The sequence below is a fragment of the Panthera onca genome, chromosome A1 (assembly GCF_046562875.1).
Source record: "Panthera onca isolate mPanOnc1 chromosome A1, mPanOnc1 haplotype 2, whole genome shotgun sequence".
NCBI lineage: Eukaryota > Metazoa > Chordata > Mammalia > Carnivora > Felidae > Panthera > Panthera onca.
In genome coordinates this window covers 93,239,427-93,246,654 of record NC_138339.1, presented here as the reverse complement: position 1 = coordinate 93,246,654, position 7,228 = coordinate 93,239,427, and the positions used below count along the sequence as shown (strand labels likewise).

The 7,228-nt window shown below is 37.3% G+C and overlaps 1 pseudogene; it reads right to left on the bottom strand.

The window, feature by feature from the left end:
* Positions 1–1,590: 1,590 nt before the first annotated feature.
* LOC132682391 (GTP-binding nuclear protein Ran-like) lies at positions 1,591–2,219 on the bottom strand (annotated as a pseudogene).
* Between the last annotated feature and the right edge of the window lie 5,009 nt (positions 2,220–7,228).

Below are 7,228 nucleotides of genomic sequence, written 5' to 3'. Positions count from 1 at the left end.
AGTCATTTCCTGAAAGTACCGTCTGGCAAAATTGGCTTATCACCTCACTTTTAATGCACATATGCGATTTCCTGCTTACAGCATTTCCCAAAGGGATGAGAAAAAAAATTTTACAACTAGGGAAGTTTTATAAGAGGGATTATCTATAGTTCCTGAATAAGAAGACTTCTCCCTCTCCAGGCACACCTGCAGCTCCTAATAACCGACTTACGCAATTTTCCTCTCTACTTGAATCAAAATTGGCAATAAATGTTGTATATGTCTCACAGAGTGAATGTTTAAGCCTTGTATTTACTGGTTCATGAAACTGGTTCCCTCTAGTTTACCAGCATGGAGGGGAGGGTTTGCAGGGAGCAATTAGGGATAAGATAGCCAAAGAAATACAAAGTCAGTTGAAAAAAGAAATCTGTGTGTCTGGCCCTCTCTATGAATTATGACTATTCAAGGGGGAAAAAAATCTGAACCTTTGCCAAAAGGCTGGCGTGTAAAGGGACAGCTGGAGTTTTCTGTTAAGGGTTACAATGCATTACTTGTTCCATAAGGGAAATAGGGGATCACTTACCACAGCAGCTCACACATTGCATGAGACACTGGCACATCTCTACCTCATGAAGCATTTTCTTCAAAGGAAAAGAACTAGATATTTCAGGAAGGTCATTGAAGATCTTTGGGTACAGACATGCTGACCTTCCTGGTTGAGATTTGTAGCCTTTGTGGTGTGTGGATTGTGTCTCTATAGATGCCTTCATTGTGCTATAACTTTTATACAGGATGTATTGTTTAAACTGCCAACCCTAATTCGAATTCCCTTAGAGGCTCAGGAAATTCTAACTAAATAATATAAAACCCCGTTGTGTTTTTCTTTGGTTGAGATGCAAATAACATTTTGAACAAGAACGTCAACAAATGCATAAATGTGGCGAAAGTTGGAACTTGCACTGGAACTCTAAAATTTGAATGTTTTAAACATTTAAATACAAATGAAAAATAATGAAAAAAGAATGATAACCACATTTAAAACTCTTAGGAATCAGGGACTGCCACCACTGTCCTTGAATCTGTGCTCATAGTAGGTCTTTTTGTTTGCTTATCAGCCCTGAGAACAACGCTAGCCAGTATGGATTAAATTCAGAACAACCCTCTCCACCAGAGTCAAGGCAGACACATGAAAAGAGTCACATCTTTTCCTAATGCTAGATTTGTTTGTTTGTTTGTGTATGTATTTATTTTTAAGATATTTGAAATACACCTTTCTTCTGATTCTAAATGAAAAGGAATGGGAAGGACAGTGACAAACGGGATTTCACCACTGGATGTTGTGATACTACTATAACAGTCTTTTATTTGAAACTCAGGAAGGAAACAGCTTTGTACCAAAACAGCTAAATATGCAGGTCCATAAAATGAAGGTACTTTTGAAACTGCCACTTTCGCTCTGAAGCCCATTCATCTCCTTCAGCGTCCCAAAGATGAAGCACATGTTCCACTTAGCTATGTAGCTAAAGTGGCACTGTGCCCCTGACATCACAGGACAGTTCAATATAAAACCAGACTTCTGATGCTGGGCTCCAGCTGCACTTTCTCACTTTCTCACAGGTTGTCATCCTTGCCCGGGAGAGCAGTTGTCTGAACAACCTCTAGATCATGCGCATACTGTGCTGCCAAAACTGGGTCCATGACAGCCTCTGGCTGGGTGAGAACAAACACCAAGTTAGGGTCTCCAATTAGTCTTCTAGCAAGCCACAGGAAGGGCTGTTCAAAGTTGTAGTTACTTTTGGCAGAAATGTCATAGTACTAAAGGTTCTTCTTTCAGTGAAAGATAATAAATTTTGCTTTAACTTTCCTGTTCATAATGCCCACTCTGTTGCACAGAGCACAATGGGGATTGTACATACTCGTACCAGATCTCTCTGCCAGTTGGTCACGTTCTTGTAGGTAACCCTTGGTGTTGTCAAACATTATAATGGCACACTCGGCTTGTATGTCATAGCCATCTCTCAGCCCACCATATTACTCTTGACTAGCTGTATGCCATACTTTGAACTTAGTAGGTCCTCTGTTGGTAAGGAACACAAGGGGATGGACCTCAACACCCAAGGTGGCTACACTCTTCTCAAACTCACCAGTCAGATGATGTTTCACGAATGTAGTTTCCCAGTACCACCATCACCAACTAATACAAGTTTGAAGAGAACTTGGGGTTCTCCTTGGGCAGCCATCATGCTATTCCTTCTAGAAGTGTTTCTGGCCTGTCTGACTGAGGCTCCCTAGATTTAAACAAACAAACAAACAAACAAAAAACTTTTTAAAGGCTGATTGGGCTATCACATTCAGCGATCTGTGATCTGTTTATTATATGCAATTGGAGTCAATTTCCTACATTTCTAACATTAGTGGCAAAGTCTGACTCCAACTTGCTGTTTGAGCACATCAAAGCATATTAAATTATCTCATAATTAATTTTCCTTAGAAAATTGTATGTTTAGTTGCTTATAACGCCTATGGAGAAGAAAAATAGGAATTGGTACCTTTAAACCAACTTTGAAATATTGGGGTGTCTGAAGCAAAGGGGGTCAGGTTGTAGGATTTATAGTAACAGCCTTCTGGAAGGCAGGTAGCTAGAGATTCTACTTGGTTTTCTGAAGGGTGAGGCATATACCAGTGCTTGAGTCTTCTTGGGCCATGGCCTCAGCAATAAAGCTGTACTAATGGCTCAGATGTTGTTCAAAATCAAGGGCAACTCTGAACCATAGTAGTGGAGAACAGGCCACTCACTTGCTGTTAGAAATTTCCTCACATATATTTTAGTCCTCTAGCATTTGTGCTAAGATTTCAACAGAAAGAATGTGGATAGTCTTTTCTAAAAGAGTTTTAGTTGCCTGAAGGATTTCTTATCATTTAAAATGTCTATTGGCAGATATACTGAATAAAAAGAATTTCTTCTCACCAGTATTTTACAAAATTGTTGAATGCTCATATTAAATGATAAAAGACCTGAAAGAAAACAAGAGGAGCCCACATTGTATTTTATGCTCTGTTTGCTCAGATCACATATTAGTGTTCCAGAAAGTGGCTCATTACCATTTCTATTGAAGAAGTTTCTTTCCACTTCATTCACTAAATTTGCTTTCTTTATTATCCTACTGACTACAGAAGTCTGTTCAGCACTTTTGTCATTGACCTTTTATTTTTGTTCATATCTTACTCTATAATATCACATGGGAGCTTACTTGTCTTTAGAATGGTTAATATTTATATTTTTATTGAAGTGTAATTAACATATGGTGTTGTATTAATTTCAGGTGTCCAACATAAATGATTCACCAATTCTACATGTTATTCAGTGCTCATCATGGTAGGTGTACCTTTAATCCCCTTTATTTATTTTATCTGTCTCCCTACCCACATCCTTTCTGGCAGCCACCAGTTTCTTTTCTGTATTTAAGAGTCTGGCTTTTTGTCTCTTTTTTTCTTTTTCATTTGTTTCTTAAGTCTTACATATGAGTAAAATCATATGGTATTTGTCTTTCTCTGTCCGACTTATTTCACTTAGCATCATACCTTCTAGGTCTATCCATGTCATTGCAAATGACAAGATCTTATTATTTTTTATGGCTGAATAATATTCCATTGTATGTATATACCACTCTTCTTTATTCATTCATCTATGGATGGAGACTTGGATTGCTTTTATACCTTGACTATTGTAAATAATGCTGCAGTAAACACAGGGGTGCATATATTTTATTGAATTCGTGTTTTTGTATTCTTTGGGTAGATACCAGTAGTAAAATTCCTGGATCATATGGTATTCTATTGTTAATTTTTTGTAGGACCTTCGTACTGCTTTCCACAGTGGCTGCACCAGTTTGCATTCCCAACAGTGCACAAGGGTTCCTATTTCTCAAAATCCTTACCAACCCTTGTAATGTCTTATCTTTTTGATTCTAGCCATTCTGACAGGTGTAAGGTGATAGCTCATTGTGGTTTTGATTTGCAGTTCTGTGATGATTAGTGATGTTGAGCATCTTTTCATGTATCTGTTGGCCATCTGTTTGTCTTTGGAAAAATGTCTGTTCAGATCTTCTGCCCATTTTGAATTGGATTATTTGTGTGTGTGTGTGTGTGTGTGTGTGTGTGTGTGTGTGTTGAGTTGTATAAGTTCTTTATATATTTTGGGTATTAACACCTTATAAGATATATCATCTGTAAATAAATTCTCCCATTCAGTCAGTTGCCTTATTGTTCTGTTGATGGTTTCCTTCACTATGTAAAAGGTTTTAATTTTGGTGTAGTCCCAATAGTTATTTTTGCTTTTGTTTCCTTTGCCTGAGGAGACATTTCTAGAAAAATGTTTCCATGAGTAATCTATTTAATATCATAGAAAAAGAAAAAAAAAAGCCCTTAATAGTTGTGTGAAAAATTATAGTTTACAATCGCAGTTCTTTTTTTAATCACCCTAATTTTTAAAAATTGTGGTAAAATACACATAACATAAAATTTATCATCTTAACCATTTTTAAGTATGTATAGTTCAGTATTGAGATAAGTATATCTCACATGGGTCTGCAACCAATCTCCAGAACTTTTTCATCTGACAAAACTGAAACTCTATACTCATTAAACAGCTCCCCATTTCCCCATCTCCTTAGTCCCTGGCAGCCACCATTCTACTCTCTTTTTCTATGAATTTGACTTTCCTAGATACTCCATGGAAGCGGAATCCTACAGTATTTGTCTTTTATGTGACTGGATTATTTCACGCAGCATGATCTCAAAGTTCATCCATATTGTAACATGTGTCAGAATCTCCTTCCTTTTTAAGGCTAAGTGATATTCCATTGTATGTACGTGTCACATTTTGTTTATCCATCCATCTGTTGATGGACACTTGAATTGCTTCCACTTTTGGCTATTGTGAATCATGCTTTTATGAACATGATTGTGCAAATATCTGTTTGAGTCCTTACTTTCAATTCTTTTGGACGTTTATCCAGAAGTGGGATTGCTGGATTATCTGGTGACTTTATTTTTACCTTTTTTGAGAAAACACTGTACTGTTTTTCATAGCAGCTGCACAATTTTACATTCCTACTAACAGTGTATAAAAGTTCCAATTTTTCATATCCTTATCCACGCAGTTCCCATTTTGTTTTATTTCCCTGATAGTAGCTATCCTGATGGGGTAGAGATGATATTTCATTGTGGTTTTCATTTGCATTTCCCTAGTGGTTAATAATGTCATGATAAACTTTTGTCACCTTTTTCAGAAGAGCATCTAGTTGGATAATGCCTCTATGGTTCTTCCTGTGAATATTTTACTATCTATGGTAAGGCAAATTAGACTTATTACACTCAAGGGAATATATCTTTTCTCTCTCTTTTTTGTTACTTTAATATTAATAATTGCTTTTACTTTCTTATGGGGAGGTGAGAAAATTTAGAAATAAAACAGAAGGAAGAAATAGAAACAAAAGAAATGATGGATAATAAGGAGAAATAAGAGAGAATGATTAGAAGGGTGAATAGGGAAGTTAAGAAAAAGTGAGAATAAAGCAGAACATTTTGTCTGACCTCTGCTAATTTCTTGCAGCCTTGGGATCTATACCGTAATTACTATTCAAATGACACATCAGGGTGGTAAAATGAGAAGAGTTGATTAGCTGGGAATTCAAGATGAAGGGAGCCTTTGAAAGAATTTAATCTAGCTTAGTTCCACAACTTGCAGAGAAAGAAACCACACTGTGAAATGATTTCCCCAAAGTTCTTCCTGGTAGTTGATAGGAGAACTGGAATTACAACTAATGACCAAGTCAGTATTATTAAGTGACAAGTAGGGGGTAATCAAAGTTCTGATATTAAGCCCACTCAAAATTTAATGAGTCCCCATCCATTATACATTCTCAGTCATGTCATTGCAGTGTATTTGAATCATGCACTTGGTACTATGCAACACAACAGACTTGGCTCATAGGCCCTGGAAAAGGAGCTGAGAAACTTTTGGCCCTGCTTACTTTTCTGAGCTTAAGTTTCCCCATTTATAAAATATGAGTGTTGGACAGATGACTTCAAAAGTCTTTTTCAGGTATGAAAATAAATTTCTAGGAATATATCCTCATTCAAGCTCATATATGGCTCCCCACATGCTTAGTTCTGAAACACCTTTCCCAGAGCAATATTTGCCTAGTAGATCTCATCAGCACACAGCCTTGCATGTCAACACAGCAACCTGGTCAGCCAGTCATGTTTGAATAAGCTTTCTGCTTTGCTCAGTTTGAAGCAGTCATAGCCACACTCCTTCTCTGCATCCACACCACCCAAGTATGCCTTCCTAATTGGCCAAAGTCATCAAGTGGCTCAGGAGGGGAAGTTTTTTTGTTTTGCTCTTTAAATTCTCAACAGAGAACAAAGCAAAATGTATTAGAAGGCCATATATCCTGCAGCTCCTGTGCTCTATACACATCATCCTAGAGAGAATAGGCTTCTTTTCTCCACCCCTAAAAGTCTCAAAAGCAAACCTTAAATTTGTATAGTATGAAGTTAACCCCATTTCACTGTGGAAAGGGCCTAAAAAGTAGACTAAATTTCTTAAAGAACAAAAGAATGAAAACATATGTAAGACTTGTGTAAACAGTAGAAAATGATCTACAGACGGATAGATGGATTGCCGTAAGAACTGATGTACTTGTAACTAAGTAGGATGAACATACATCCTGTTTTTTCTGAGGCAGTCCTGATTACTTCTTTTATCTCAGTGTAATTATTAATACCACGTCTTTCATTCCAAAAGCATCCCAGTTGGGAAACTAAATAGCAGGGTTATCCCTCAAATAAACCACACTAAATGAAAGGAAGTGTTCCCTATCCCAGGAGTGGAGGGGACAGCTCTCTTCAAGGCTTCCTTTCAAGATCTTCACCTTGAATTCCAAATTCAAGAATATTGGCCACATCAATGTCCATTATAGTAAAGTTTATTGTCCCACCTCAGTTGCCTGTCAACCTAACCATAAGAAACCTCTCTTCATTTAAAAAATTTTCTGGTTTATCAAGAAAACCTAAGAGTGAGAGAGGATGAGGAGAGAGGAAAACAACTGAGTTGAAGTCAGGAGAAAATCTTTGAGGAATACAAGATCATACCCACACCTGGATTCCCGTCCTCTAGGCTCCCACAGTCCCAAAAAGCATTGTCACTGTTGTAATCACTCCTTTACATGACTATTCCCCTCAT